The following is a 16,358-nucleotide window of genomic DNA, read 5'->3' as shown; positions in this document are numbered from 1 at the left end:
TAGTTAACCAATGAGGTCAACAGGCTACTACCGGCAATCCATGTCTGTAATAATAATAATAATACTAAAACAAGAATACAAAATAAAAAAAATTAATTACATATATATATATATATTTTTTTTAATCTTAGGGGGGCTAATATTACATTAGGACCCCTAAAAAGGGTCTAGAACCGCCACTGGTACTCACCCATCCGTCACGAGAGCATCCATCTCCTGAATTTCCCCAAGGGGATCAATAAAGGAATATCTTATCTTATCTTTCATCCTCCTTCTGAGCCTATAGTATGTGCTCTAACACAGTATTGTGTTGCTTTGGTTCATTGAACATCTGTTATTCCCATTATTCTATTCCTTGTTATGGTACAACTTCTTCCCTTCACCTCTTATTATTTTACTGTCAGTCCTTGGGTATTAATTTTATTCCACAGAGACGGCCCTCATAGCAGTCCCAGAGGTTCTTCACTTAGCAAGCGCAAAAGGCCTCTCCTCTGTCAGCAGCAGAACCTAAGCAAAACGGAGCTACTTCCCCTGCTGGTCGAATCCTCCCGCTGACCGACCTTTCCATCACAGTGGAGAATGTAGCCGTGGCTCCGTCTGTGACCTCCAAGAACCTAGGTGTAGGCCTTACCGACTGAACTTCTCTGCTCACATCGCCTCAACTACCAGAACCTGCAGATTCTTCCTGAGCAACCTCAGAAGGATCCACCCCTTCCTGACAAAAGAAGCCACCCAACTCCTCCTGCAATCAACAGTCATGTCTAGCCTTGACTACTGCAATGCACTACTAGCTGGTTTATTGGCTACCACCACCAAGCCACTTCATCTCATACAAAACGCAGCAGCCTGCCTGATCTCCAACCTACCAAAGTCAGCCCACATTACCACACTTCTTAGTGAGTTTGAATCCACTTCAAGGTCCTTGACCTGGCATAGACCACCGCAACACTTCCGGGATTCTGAAATCATGGGAGAGAGAGCGGGGGGAGAAAATTAATGAATGTGGATGAGAGCCTTGACATTAGGTGGTTGTAGCTACAGCTGTGGGGGTGTGCGGGAGACATGATCCAATAGACTTGTATACGCCTGAGTCTCCTGAACACGGAGAGACCAATTCCAAGTCGATCGACACCCTCTCGGCCGAGCTATAGTCACTTACTCCTGCACCTACTCCCGAACTACGCATGCATAGATTGCCCACTAGGTCTAGGTTCCTCAATCTGAGCGCACACGCCTGGGAGCGCGCGTGCATGTGGCGTCATTAGCGTGCGTGCAACCAGTGTTGATATGAGCACACGCACACACTCACTTTAAACAAACACACTGTAGCACCCACTCCACACACTTTATAGCACACACTCACTTTAAACAAACACACTGTAGCACCCACTCCCCACACTTTATATTTATTGATGAAGGATTGCACTACAACTCGTACACCTTACTGTAAATTGTACCTAAATTGTACCTCATCCCATTTCTGCTTTGCACTATATAGTACTGTACATTAGTACACTGCATAGTATTGTATATTATATGGTAACTCAGTTACGTCTATTCTGCATCGAACATTGTACATATGTCTATACTGAACACTGTGACCTCATTTTCTACTTCTAAATTACATGCTATACTATGTTATTTGATACTATCTTGTCTAGCACAGTCTCTGGAGCGTAACAGTAAGAAGCATTTTGTATGAAAGTATTCTGTACTTCTATATGACAACTATTAAAGAAACTTGAAACTTGAAACTTGAGCAACGCAACACTGCTTGACTCCCACCACAGAGCTAGCCTTCCTCACCAGATTGTTCAGTTTGTTGGTATCCCTCGAGTTGATGTAGCCCCCCCAGCATGCCACAGCATAGAAGAGGACGCTGGCCACTACAGACTGGTAGAATGACTGCAGCAGTCCCGGAAGTGTTGCGGTGGTCTATGCCAGGCCAAGGACCTTGAAGTGGATTCAAACTCTCTAAGAAGTGTGGTAATGTGGGCTGACTTTGGTAGGTTGGAGATCAGGCAGGCTGCTGCGTTTTGTATGAGATGAAGTGGCTTGGTGGTCAAGTCTAGGTTCCTCAATCTGCGCATGCGCAGTTCGGGAGTAGGTGCGGAGAAGCGACTATAGCTCGGTCGAGAAAGTGGGATTGGGATTGGTCGTTCCATGTTCAGGAGACTCAGGCGTATAAAAGTATTGGATCATGTCTCCCGCACCCCCACAGCCGTAGCTACAACCACTTAATGTCAAGGCTCTCATCCACATTCATTAATTTTCTCCCGCCGCTCTCTCTCCCATGATTTCAGAATCCCGGAAGTCCATGTTGGAACCCCTGGATTATTAATAATTACTCCTATGTTACACCATGCTCTCTCTCTCTACTCTCTCTCTCTCTCCCTCTACTCTGTCTCTCTATACTCTCTCACACACACTCACTCTCTCTCTCTCTCTCTCTCTCTCTCTCTCTCTCTCTCTCTCTCTCTCTCTCTCTCTCTCTCTCTCTCTCTCTCTCTCTCTCTCTCTCTCTATACTCTCTCTCTGCTCTACCCCCCTCTCTCTCCTCCTCCTCCTCCACCCCCCATCTCCTCCCCCCTCCACTCTCAGTAATGGCATCAGTGTCTGATGAAGTCTCCTAACTGAAGACGTCCCACGCTGGCAGAGGCTCTGTCTTCCAGATGAGGTCATGAGCTCTCAGTTTTGATGGGATTACGTGCGGCTCAGCCCACTTAGAGATTGGACCTGGTCTTTCTGATGCGGATGGAGCAAGCCAACAGCTAACCAACCCCCCCCCCCTCTGCCCACACACAGTTGTCTTTGAAAGAGGGAGGACACAGAATGAGTCAAACATGACCGAGACGGAATATATTAATAATAATTCCCGTAGCAGGCCAAGGGGACAGCGACTGTGAAATTGCTTCCGTATAGAAGTCTGGTACGTGATGATGATAATAAGCTGAAAAAATGTGCTGAGAATAGTTTAAGTACATGAAAAGGCAAGGACACTGCCTCCCTCATTGTGTTTCATCATAACTTGTTTACGCAGGGTGAGAGGCTATGTTTGGTCCAGTCCAGGAACCAGAAGGCTTTTAGCCAAAGGTGGTATTGATTTTCCATCAGGGCCTCATGAAAATATATGAAGTGTTTGCCTCCTCCTGTAGCTGTGGGTCAAGGAACCAGAAACTCTAGGTAGATAGGCAGGTAAATAGATTAGAACTCCCTGCTATAACCTCCTGTTTAGCAATGTCTTCAGTGACTAGTGTGCAGCTGACATTACTGATCTACATAGATCAGTTTCAATATTGATATACACCCCCCAGACAAATAGCAATGTGTACAGAAATCCTTCAAGTGTTGTTAATGGCTTCATTACCTTTTTATCAGGTTGTCGCCATGATTAGAAGGTAATGTGGTGTAATTATTCAAGAAGATGTTGCATTTAACTTCTTTCTTTCAAAACACTCATTAGCGACTCCATCACTACTTTTGGCTAATGATCCGTGATAAGCCACATTTAGATTGTGTTGAAATAGGATGAGTTGTCCAAGCAGGCATACACACACAGTTTTGTAAATTAATGGTTCTACTTTCATAATTTAGTTTTCTAGAACTTTTTTCTCCAGAGTCAGAATTCTATAACTCTAATCTCCTCGTTCGCCTTGAGTGTTATTGCATGAGGAAATATGAGGCCAAGTTATACTTGACCTGCAGTTTTTTCTTCTCCAGCATTTTAAGGCAGCGGAAAGAAAGTGAGCCACTATCCATCATAGAGACAGAGGCTATCGCTGGGGCAGGGCGTATTTCCAGCCGTCTCAGATAGTCACAGCAATGAGGGTATTAACCCTCTCTACTCCAATTACAGAAAACCACTGAGTACTGATATACAGAGCAGCCATTTGTTAATTGGTCATTACAGTCACGTTATGGCCATCTTGGTTTGTGGAGGGTTTACATCTAATGAGGATTTAATCTAGTAAGAATGATGAGGTAGAGATTGGAATATTATAGGTGGAGTGAAAATGAAGAGGTAAATAATGGAGCAGTTACAGGAGGAGTAGTGCAAAGTACGAGGTAGAGATGAGGGTGTTAAATGTGAAGTGAACAACACGAGGTAGAGATGGGAGAGTTACAGGTGGGAATCGTTTGAATGAGGTAGAGATGGAAGAGTTACAGGTGGATTAATTTGAATGAGGTAGAGGTGGAATAGTTACAGGTAGAGTCACAAGGATGAGGTAGATATGGGAGAGTTACAGGTGGAGTCATGAGGATGAGGAAGAGATGGAAGAGGTACAGGTGGAGCCATGAGGATGGCGTTAAAGATGGAGTGAAAAAGAGTAGGATGATGATATCGTAAATTTACCATCATCTAACATGACATCTAACAAGCTGTTAGATGTGTCACACGGCTTTGCTTTGATTTCTGACATATGCACACATGGCTTTTGGTAGTGAGTTTTCTATGAACAAATCCTTCCAATACAATACGCTTTTTTGTTTTTTATTATTGCCTGGTATTATTGGCCATATATCCAGTACCGGTATCGGTATCTATGCACCCCTATTAACACGAGGGAGGGGGGTGTTGTAAGAGGAAGGAACCAAGCTGGGTATCAGGGATAGGGGGAGATATATGGAGATACATGGAGACAGGTTTGTTTGAGAGTGCTGTTACCCAGTGTTGTGAAGGATCAGATTAAACCGAATATATATATTTATTTATGGATATATATTTAATAGTATTTGTATATCGTTTGATATCCCCTGTATATTCCTTGTACAATATGCACTGAATATCCCTTTAGTCTACTAACAGCCCATAATAGTTTCATTCTACCATTGGACGAGAACCTGGCGCCAGCAGCCATGCCCCTTGGTTCAAGTTCAATCGTGCCGACAAACATGTCGTGGCAAGCCCGGTTCCGCGTAGGAATACGTCTGGCGAAATACGAATGGTACTATTTGTTCACAGCGCATATATATATGGCGCAAGTAAAGTAGAACTTTCTTTTAGTCCATTAGTCCTTTACCCTCCAACCTAGTAACAGACGCGAAGCCTCACCCACGACGCACGTGTGGTGCAGTATGGCCTACTTGGCCTCAGAATAGGCATTGAGACATCGTGTGGATTAATAGTTGAATTGTCATAGTTTGGCACTATACCGTCGAGTTGGACGTATTTCTATTAAGTTAATAATAGTCTATTATGTATGGTGCATCGTTCGGTTAGAGTTATAAAGTGAGCAGTACCCCCATCGTTCCTGACGTTATCTGGAGTCTTAACCAGGCTGGGCAGACCACGTGTGGTGCTTGCATCCGAGGAGCTCCGGGCCAGGACGAGTGGACCTGTACATTGGATTACTTTACCCGGACGACGGCGAGCCTTCCACGGCTTGGATTATCTACATGCTTTGGGTGCTTTGATTATTCCATGGATAACGGCCAACACTGCTGAGTGTTGGAACTACCCCCCGGAGAGGAGTCCAGGTGAGACGGCGCTCTACCCCGAGTGAGGTCGCCTCACGTCTCTTCGTTGTGGACCGGCAGCTACCGTCCACCAGAGGGTCCAGCTGTATTCATCTGTGGACCGAGGTTCTGTGGGCACCGTGTTCAGCACTCTGAATTCTCCCAAGAAATCGTCGGCCAGATGGGATACCGCCAGCGGCTCTTCTAACCCCCCCCCTACTGTCTTACAACCAGCGGGACCCCCCCCCCCCCCTTTAGTGTATCCAGCTATAATCATTTAAGTACCATCGCTATAGTTCCCTAAAGAACCAGGTTGTATACTTGCTCCCTGCGTAACCAGAGATTGGACATTCAATGTTGATTTACCTACGAATACTCATTTGCCTTACAAGTGCATTTCAAATCATAAATGTCATTAAGTGAACGTTGTATATACCCTTTGCTATATAAAATATTCGATTTATACATTTGTGTGGACTTCGTTTCATCAGGTGGGAAAGTGTTCATCATATCTATATCATGTACTGGATGGCCAGAAGTTAAAGTACAAGCGGTAGTGGTTTAATAATACCATACTTATCAATACAGTCAGGGAATTGTACCCCTCAGTTACAATTGGTCCTTCGAGCCGGAGGGTAACTAGTGTAATATTAATATAGTGTTATTAATATTGAAATGGCCTATGATGAACACTCCACGAAACGGTCCTCCTAACGTAGAACGCCCGCAGCGCAGACGACAGCCACCTCAGTACTTAGAGGATTACGCTGTCAGTCAACTACCTAGCCTTCAACAAACGGTAAACGCGGTAAAAGTAGAAAGTAAAATTATGTCTGACCTTAACGACCAGGTTTCCCCGACCACAGAGGCCCTAGTGGGTTCTAATGTAACTGACCAAGCTCACGGTGGGGACCAGGAGGGAGCTGACATGCCTTTACCCCCCGCCAATACCGAAGAAGTAGTCCCCGACCAGCCCCGGGAGGAAGACAACCCTACAGAGAGAGAACTCTGCACGGAAGAAGAGGAGGAGAGCGCCGAGGAAATAGAGCTCCAGGACTCCCCAACGAGCGGCTCACCCAGGAGCGGCTCACCTCTACAACCGTCTTCCCCCAGCGAAGCGGAGAGGATGCTACAACAGGCGTTTCTCGTCAGCCTGACAGCCTCTACCGAACGCGATCGACTTCAGGGTGAACGCGATCGACTTCAGGGTGAACGCGATCGACTCCAAGCACAGATGCTTATCGAGCGCGAACAACTCCAAGCGCAGCAACGGAGCGAAGAAGAGCGCATACGCCTGGAGATGAGACGCCTTCAGACGGAAGAGAATATGGCAAGAGACCGGGCCGACGCCCAGCGTGCCGCTGCAAGTGCCCAAAGAGAAGCAGATCTCACCAAGCGCGAAGCCGAGCGCGACAAGCTACAAGCGCAACTAATGGAGCAGCTGATCCTCAAGGCAACACCCTCTCCCTCCGCCAGGGGTTCAAGGAACTCGTCGAGACAACAGTCAAGGGCAGCGTCTCCTAACCGAGCAAGCGACCCTGAACTTGACCAACAGACCAAGCCTATACCCCCCGCAGACCCCCTTCCCAGACCGGTCCAAGCGAGACCCAGCTACAAGGAAGGAGCGGCATACACTGCGGAGAAGCTAAATAAACGACTACAGGATCTAGAGGACCTGATAGAAGAAGAAGAGGGAGAGGAGGAGAACCAAGCCCGACGACAGCACAGTACTCCACCGGACCAGGAGGTCCAGTACAGCCCAGGCTATACCCCCGCGGCGCTGCGCTACAGACCCCCGACTCTATTCACGGGTGAGCACGACGCACGACCAGCCCCGAGGAATAGCACCTGGACCAGCGGGCCATGGTACCCTGCCGGTACCAGCCCACAGAGAGGCGCAAGAGGAGACTCGCCTAGGAGGTCTCTCCCCCAACGCTCGCCGATGTATCAGCCATCCACGGCGTCATACATTGCCACGCCGACGTTTCCAGACTTCACCTATGAGAATCGAGCACAGTACACGGAGCTCCGGATGTGCTTAGAGACAATGATGGTGGATGTCGCTGATGAACGCCACAAGTATGCAATATTACTGAAGCACCTGAAAGTACCGCGAGCGCACAATATAGCGCTAGCCTATGCCACCTCTACGACCCCATACACCGCGGCTCTAGCAGCGCTGGACCAGAGATATGGACGTATATGGGATTACGTAATCCAAGAGATAAGGCATATTGATCGCCTACCCCCAGCAACAGACAATCGCTCATTAGACGACCTGTCAATCAAAGTGCAGTCCCTGGTAGGGATGCTGGGAGCACAACGGGAAAAGGGCATGCACGAGCTATACGCCAACTCTAACGTCGAGAGGATTTTAGAGAAGCTGCCACCCGCAAGACAAGAGCGTTTTAGGCGGCAGAGAGACCACCGTGATCCTAACGGTCCCGAACCATCCCTCCTTGATCTAGCCGACTTCCTGGCGAGAGAAGTCAGCAGCTTACGACTGGATACGTTCGTGCGGAGCACGCCAAGCTCCAGAGAGGGACCCAGGAGAATAAACGATGGAAGAAGATCGGTGACTGTCATGCACCAATCAGAGTCAGTACCGAGCAGTAAGAGCCACCGTACCCCCTCGAGAAAAGAGAAGTGGAAGATGGTGTGCCCCTACTGTGAGAAGGAACACTGGCTGTCACAATGTGACCTGTTCACAAAGATGAATGCAGAAGAAGTGAGTCAATGGATAAAGTCCAACAGGCGCTGTTACCGATGTGCGCGCAGTCACATGGCAGCCGAATGCCGCCTAAAGAAAAGGTGCAGTCGGTGCGACGGAGCCCATCTAGATGTATTACACGACAGTAACAGAAGAAGGCCTGCACCTGCACCATCGAGCGGCACCAAGGCAAGTGTCATGTACATTGACCCCGCCAGCAGCAGCGGCGCCCAAGTGCTCTTAAAGGTAGTCCGTGTGACATTGAGCTACCAAGATAAAGTCATGGACACTTACGCCGTCCTTGATGACGGGTCAGAGAAGACCCTTCTGCTCGCGTCCGCTGCGGCCCAGCTGGGACTGCGGGGGAGCGAGAACCAAATGACGATTCGGACAATAAGAAGAGATTTAAAGACGATAAAGGGCGAGAATGTCTCCTTCACTATCGCAGCAAGCGGGCAGCCAGAGCGACGGTATAGGATTACAAATGCTTTCACCAGCCAAGAAATAGGACTATCGCAGTACACCTACCCCATCGCCAAGCTGATGGATAAATATGTGCACCTGCGTCAACTACCTATCCCGCTCATAGACGGCGCCACCCCGACCCTGCTGATAGGCTCCGACCATGCAGACCTCATCGTCCCGATTGACCGGGTCCATACAGGACCCCGAGGCTGTCCTGCAGCAGTCGAGACCCGCCTAGGGTGGACACTACAAGGCCCCCTCGCTAAATCTCTCAACCGAACAGCAGCCACTAGCTGCCTCCACTCCAGAACGACAGAAGAAGACACCACTCTCCTGCAGCATGTCGAGAGGCTATGGACACTAGAGACAATGCCCTTTAAGAACGAAAAGAAAGACATTCGTTCTAAAGAAGACATTTACGCCATCAACCTACTCGAGCAAGGGACAAAGAGAGTCACAGTCGGCGGAGTGATGAGATACGCAACTCCACTCCTGAGGCGAGAGGGAATGCCCACCTTTCACGCAAAGAAAGACGCCACGGAGCGGTATCTATTGAACACAGAGCGGCGCCTAGCCAAAGACCCCGCTCAAGAGAGTGTGTACCGCGCTGAGATTGAGAAGCTAATCACAGCGGGACACGTGACAAAGATTGACATTAAAGAGGCCGATCAGACGACCGAATCATGGTACGTGACGCACCACAAGGTCCACCACAACGGCAAGGATCGCATTGTGTTTAACTGCAGCTACCAGATCGGATCCCAAAATCTGAATAAAGAGCTCTTGCCCGGCCCCACACTCGGCCCCTCTCTACTAGGCGTGCTACTACGCTTCCGCCAGGACAAGGTGGCTATCAGCGGGGATATCAAAGGGATGTTCCTGCAGGTGAGACTAGTGGAGGAGGACAAGCCCCTGCTGCGGTTCCTATGGAGAGAGAGGATCGGAGATGAGAACCCAGCCATCTACCAGTGGGAAGTACTCCCCTTCGGAACCACATGCAGCCCGTGCTGTGCTACATTTGCACTACAGAAACACGTCGCAGAGGACCCAGCAGCAGATGAAGAGGTCCGACACAGTGTGAAGAACAGTTTCTACGTGGACAACTGTTTACAAAGCGTTTCGACTCAAGAAGAAGCCGAGGCTCTCCTAATCAAGCTACGCGCCTCCCTAATCAAAGGCGGCTTTGATCTCAGGCAGTGGGCCAGCAGTGACCCGCACGTATTGAGCAGCCTCTCCCCCGCGGACAAGGCTGCCAGCAGCGAGACCTGGATGGCGACCATCCCAGGAGAAGCCCAAGAAATGACACTAGGACTAGTCTGGCGCTTCAAAACAGACTCGCTCCACTATAGACACAAACCCCTGACCACGGAGCAGGGAAGGTCGACGGCGATACCGACCACAAGACGGAGTGTGTACAGAACACTCGCCAGACAATATGACCTGTTGGGATGTATTCTACCTTACACCACCAGGGCAAAGATGATTGTACGAGCACTATGGGACAAGGACCAGGGCTGGGACGACCCAATACCCGCACACCTTGCCTCCACATGGAGAGAGTGGGAGACGGAACTCCGCTCACTCCCAGGCGTCAATATACGCCGCAGCTACTTCCCACCCACAGTGAGGCCAGAGACATGCAAGATGGATCTACACGTCTTCAGTGACGCCTCCGAAGTAGCCTATGGATTGGTGGCCTACTTGCGTGCCCAAGAGAAGGGAGGAGAGATACACACTGCTTTCATCCTGGCTCGCTCAAGAATAGCCCCACGAAAGCAACAATCTATCCCGTGTCTAGAGCTCTGCGCAGCCCTAGCAGGAGCGCATCTAGCCACGTTAATCCAACGTGAACTCACCATTCCGGTGCACAGAACAATCTTGTGGTCAGATTCCACGACAGTACTCACATGGATCAAGTCTGATTCATGCAGATACAAGGTCTTCGTGGGAGTCAGAGTCACCGAGATTCAAGAGTTAACAGAAGCAGCGAGCTGGCGGTATGTGGACACCAAACACAACCCAGCTGACGTCATCACCCGGGGAATGTCCCTGGATGACCTCACCCGTCGCAACATCTACAGTGACGGACCGGAATTCCTCAAGCTCCCGGAAGAAGAGTGGCCTACGCCCACCCCACGGGAAGCAAGTAAAGAGGAGGCTGAGAACAAGAAACCTATGTTCTGTGGACTGAGCACAGTCGCCTCCACAGACCCCAACATAGATGACTGCATTACCCTACAGAGTGCGCAGCTAAAGACATTCCTGTGGCACCACCCAGAGATTCAGTCCACCACTGACATTTCAGCAGCTGACTACGAAGAAGCAGAACTTCTTCTACTACAACGAGCCCAGAGAGACTCGTTCCCTGATGAGCTAGACTGTCTACAGGGAGGAAAGCCCGTCCCATCAGACAGCAGACTGCTCCACCTGGCACCCGAGAGTGACGCCCATAATCTCATCAGAGTGGGTGGTCGCCTGCGGAGAGCCCCCGATCTACCGGATGACGTTAAGTACCCGATAGTCTTGAACAGCCGACACAAGGTCACAGAGCTGATCATAAAGAAATACGACGAGGATGTACACCATGCAGGAGCAGAGAGAGTCTTCGCGGAGATCAGACGTCGCTATTGGATACTTCAAGGAAGAGAAGCGGTGCGACGCTTCCAGCGAACCTGTCTAGACTGCCGAAAGTGGCGCGCGCAGCCCAGCATACCCCGGATGGCTGACTTACCCCCCTGTCGCCTCCGACTCGGCGACAAGCCATTCCACTCCACAGGCATGGACTGTTTTGGCCCGTTGTATATAAAGAGAGGAAGAGGAACCGAGAAGCGGTGGGGTATTGTATTCAAATGCATGACCACCAGAGCGATACATATCGAACTCCTTCCGACCATGAGCACAGACTCATTCCTTATGGCCTTCCGAAGATTCACATCACGGAAAGGAAAACCGTCTACATTGTTGTCTGATCACGGGACAAACTTCAAAGGCGGAGAAAGAGAGCTGAGAGAGAGCTTCCAAGCCATGGGCCCAGAACTTAAGACCCACCTCGCTCCATCCCAGATTGACTTCCAGTTTAATCCCCCGAACGCACCCCACTTCGGTGGAACCTGGGAACGAGAAGTACGTTCTATAAAGACAGCCCTGTACGCCGTGCTTGGGGCCCAGACTGTGGCGGAAGAAGTCCTAATGACAGTCCTCACGGAGATCGAGGGAGTATTGAACTCAAAACCCCTCGGTTACGTCTCAAGTGATGTAGCAGATGTCGACCCAGTCACCCCCAACACACTCTTAATGGGGCGGCTGGACCCCGCGCTACCCCAGACAATGTACAGGCCTGAAGAAGCGAACGGCCGAAGAATGTGGAGGTACAGTCAAGTGTTAGCTGACAAGTTTTGGAACAGCTTCCTACTCCACTACCTACCGTCTCTACAGACCCGCCAGAAGTGGGTAAAAGAGAGAGACAATTTGACAGAAGGAACAGTCGTCATGATTATCGACCAGTCACTACCCAGAGCTATGTGGCCGGCTGGCCGCGTAAGCAAAGTGATCACCGGTGCCGATGGCAAGGTCCGAGCAGCTGAAGTGCTCGTCCAAGGGCGAACTTACACACGACCCGTGGCGAGGCTAATAGAACTGCCCAGACTCCCAGACACTATCGATGACGACCATGACCCCATGACTTTGTGAGTTGACTGACCCTTACAGCGGACCTTGAGTGGTAGACAGTGCGGTTAATCTGTCTCTGCTTAGCTAATTAGGTGGGACTAATTAGGGGGCGGCTGTTGTGAAGGATCAGATTAAACCGAATATATATATTTATTTATGGATATATATTTAATAGTATTTGTATATCGTTTGATATCCCCTGTATATTCCTTGTACAATATGCACTGAATATCCCTTTAGTCTACTAACAGCCCATAATAGTTTCATTCTACCATTGGACGAGAACCTGGCGCCAGCAGCCATGCCCCTTGGTTCAAGTTCAATCGTGCCGACAAACATGTCGTGGCAAGCCCGGTTCCGCGTAGGAATACGTCTGGCGAAATACGAATGGTACTATTTGTTCACAGCGCATATATATATGGCGCAAGTAAAGTAGAACTTTCTTTTAGTCCATTAGTCCTTTACCCTCCAACCTAGTAACAGACGCGAAGCCTCACCCACGACGCACGTGTGGTGCAGTATGGCCTACTTGGCCTCAGAATAGGCATTGAGACATCGTGTGGATTAATAGTTGAATTGTCATAGTTTGGCACTATACCGTCGAGTTGGACGTATTTCTATTAAGTTAATAATAGTCTATTATGTATGGTGCATCGTTCGGTTAGAGTTATAAAGTGAGCAGTACCCCCATCGTTCCTGACGTTATCTGGAGTCTTAACCAGGCTGGGCAGACCACGTGTGGTGCTTGCATCCGAGGAGCTCCGGGCCAGGACGAGTGGACCTGTACATTGGATTACTTTACCCGGACGACGGCGAGCCTTCCACGGCTTGGATTATCTACATGCTTTGGGTGCTTTGATTATTCCATGGATAACGGCCAACACTGCTGAGTGTTGGAACTACCCCCCGGAGAGGAGTCCAGGTGAGACGGCGCTCTACCCCGAGTGAGGTCGCCTCACGTCTCTTCGTTGTGGACCGGCAGCTACCGTCCACCAGAGGGTCCAGCTGTATTCATCTGTGGACCGAGGTTCTGTGGGCACCGTGTTCAGCACTCTGAATTCTCCCAAGAAATCGTCGGCCAGATGGGATACCGCCAGCGGCTCTTCTAACCCCCCCCCTACTGTCTTACAACCAGCGGGACCCCCCCCCCCTTTAGTGTATCCAGCTATAATCATTTAAGTACCATCGCTATAGTTCCCTAAAGAACCAGGTTGTATACTTGCTCCCTGCGTAACCAGAGATTGGACATTCAATGTTGATTTACCTACGAATACTCATTTGCCTTACAAGTGCATTTCAAATCATAAATGTCATTAAGTGAACGTTGTATATACCCTTTGCTATATAAAATATTCGATTTATACATTTGTGTGGACTTCGTTTCATCAGGTGGGAAAGTGTTCATCATATCTATATCATGTACTGGATGGCCAGAAGTTAAAGTACAAGCGGTAGTGGTTTAATAATACCATACTTATCAATACAGTCAGGGAATTGTACCCCTCAGTTACACCCAGTGTGATTGCGATTGCTCCAGTTGCTCTGGCTGTCTGGGCTGTCGGGGTGGTGTCAGTGGTGGTCAGGTGGGGGGAGTGGGGTTGGGGGGTCTGTGAGGTTGTCTGTATGCGCCAGGGTCTCCTCTCTGAGCCTCATCACTGCTGACAGCGGGGCCGATCGCCATATGCTCCATCGATTTTCTGACGGACAGGTGGTGCCGCCACTCACGCCCTTCACCCTCTTGTGTGTGTGTGTGTGTGTGTGTGTGTGTGTGTGCATGCTCTGCATGTGTGTGTGATTGTGATTGTGTTTGATGGATATAGGATATAGATATAGATAGACATAGACTATGAATAATCTATACATTTGCGATGCACATTTTGTGTGTGTGTGCGTGTGTGTGCATGTGTGTGCGCATGTGTGTGTGTGTGTACCTAAGTAGTGAATGAATAAAGGGTGTGGCTATCCAAATATCATGGTCTGTATTGAATCACTGTGACGTGTCAGTGTTTTAACGCCTCTGCTATTAATGAGCTCAATATAGGCTCTAGGCCGGCATTGTGTTATTCCACTGAAGAATACATTTTTTTATTGGTCTACATTTATTCACACACAGATTATAATGTAATACTGTAACTGCTCTGCCTAACCGAATCCGGAATCAAGTCGACTGAAGTTTAAATGTAATATCCCCCTATAACACACAACCCACTAATGAATGGCCTGTAGAATCTGGTGTGATCTATCGATCCTCGCTACAATATCTCCGGTCATTGTGGTACTATTAAAAATGACCAATCCATATATATAAAATAAAAAATAATAAGAGTGGTCTTAAGTACAGAAGCCAAACGCAATGAGCCAAAAGGGATTAGCGGAGTCACCTTGAATCAGCAGTGTCATTTTGCCCAGTAAAATTGCATTATGGGAGCTGGAGCTGGCCCTGTGATTTGTTTCCTCCTGACAGGGTTTCAGTGTTCATTAGTGACTGTGGTGAGCATCCCCCCCCCCTCTCTCTCTCTCTCTCTCTCTCTCTCTCTCTCTCTCTCTCTCTCTCTCTCTCTCTCTCTCTCTCTCTCTCTCTCTCTCTCTCTCTCTCTCTCTCTCTCTCTCTCTCTCTCTCTCTCTCTCACTCATTTACTCATTCACCCATTTACTCACTCACTCTGTCTCACTCACTCACTCACTCACTCACTCACTCACTCACTCACTCTGTCACTTGCACGCTTGCTCACTCACTCACTCACTCACTCACTCACTCACTCACTCACTCACTCTGTCACTTGCACGCTTGCTCACTCACTCACTCTCTCAATCACTCAGTCACTCTTTATCTGTCTCTCACTTGTCTCATTTACTCACTCTCTCTTTCACTCACACACACACACACACACACACACACACACACACACACACACACACACACACACACACACACACACACACACACACACATCTTCCAGTCACAATTTATATTTTTATTTATATCAAGCATATATAAAGCAAAAAGCAATCTAATCAAATTGATTAGGTTAAATTTTAAAGATATATATATACCATGGAGAGTGAGTGGAGATGCTATATGGGGTGATGCGCCGTGGTTCACAGTGTGACCGTTCACAAGAAATCACATTACATTCCAGGTCTCCCTCCCACCGACGTAGGCCTGCTACTACTGGAAAGGGCTTCCCCATCCATGCTGAGGGTGTGTGTGTACCGATACATGTGTGTGTGTGTGTGTGTGTGTGTGTGTGTGTGTGTGTACTATGCATGCATGTGTGCATGTACGCTTGTGCGTCCCAATTTATGTGTACAAAATCACTGTCCATGCCGAATTTCAGGCCATAGAACACCCATTATGTGTGTGTGTTTACACACATACTGTATGTCCATGCATCTGTGTGTGTGTGTGTGTGTGTGTGTTCACTGATCTACATGCACACTCCTCCTGACCACTCATCTCCAGCATATCTCTGTAGAGTCTCCTCTCCGTGCACGGATTAAAGATGACCGGGCCGTTCCGGTCGGCCCGTTACACCCCTTGCAATAAACCAGCTCTTCATTACGGACAAATAGATTATTTTGGGGGGGGGGGGGGGGGGGGGTGGTGTTGGGGGCAGCAGAGCCTTGTTTATTAGCTGCGCTTCCTCGGAGCCGATCATGACTAAGCACATTTCAGAGTCTCTGTTTAAAATGCTCTGTCTCTCTTCAAGACTGAAGGGGGGGCCGACTCATGAAATATAGAACAGGGGATGGAGAGAGAGAGAGAGAGAGAGCTCTTGTGGAAATTGAATGTTCGTTTTGAATAAAAATGGTGAGCTATACAGCCAAAGCCATTTTCTCCACATCACTCCGGATGATTAAAAGGACCTGGGAGGATGGGAGAGTGAACGAATAAAGAGAGAGAGTGCTGAGTCAGCATGGTGTCACCCGCTCGTCTGGCCTGATGCAGCGGGACACACTTGAGTTATGACTCTTAACTGACCAACATTTACCTCTTCCTCTCTCTCTCTCTCTCCCCCCCTCTCTCACCGTGTCTCCATCTATTTCACTCTCTTAC

The 16,358-nt window shown here is 48.8% G+C and overlaps 1 protein-coding gene across 2 annotated transcripts in view; it reads left to right on the top strand.

The window, feature by feature from the left end:
• The window catches only part of sv2ca (synaptic vesicle glycoprotein 2Ca), a 156,401-nt gene that overhangs the window by 5,900 nt on the left and 134,143 nt on the right, over positions 1-16,358 (top strand). The window lies entirely within an intron of this gene.

Source organism: Notolepis coatsorum (genome assembly GCF_963971535.1).
Source record: "Notolepis coatsorum genome assembly, chromosome: 1".
In the NCBI taxonomy this organism is placed as follows: domain Eukaryota; kingdom Metazoa; phylum Chordata; class Actinopteri; order Aulopiformes; family Paralepididae; genus Notolepis; species Notolepis coatsorum.
This window is presented reverse-complemented; position numbering and strand designations above follow the sequence as displayed.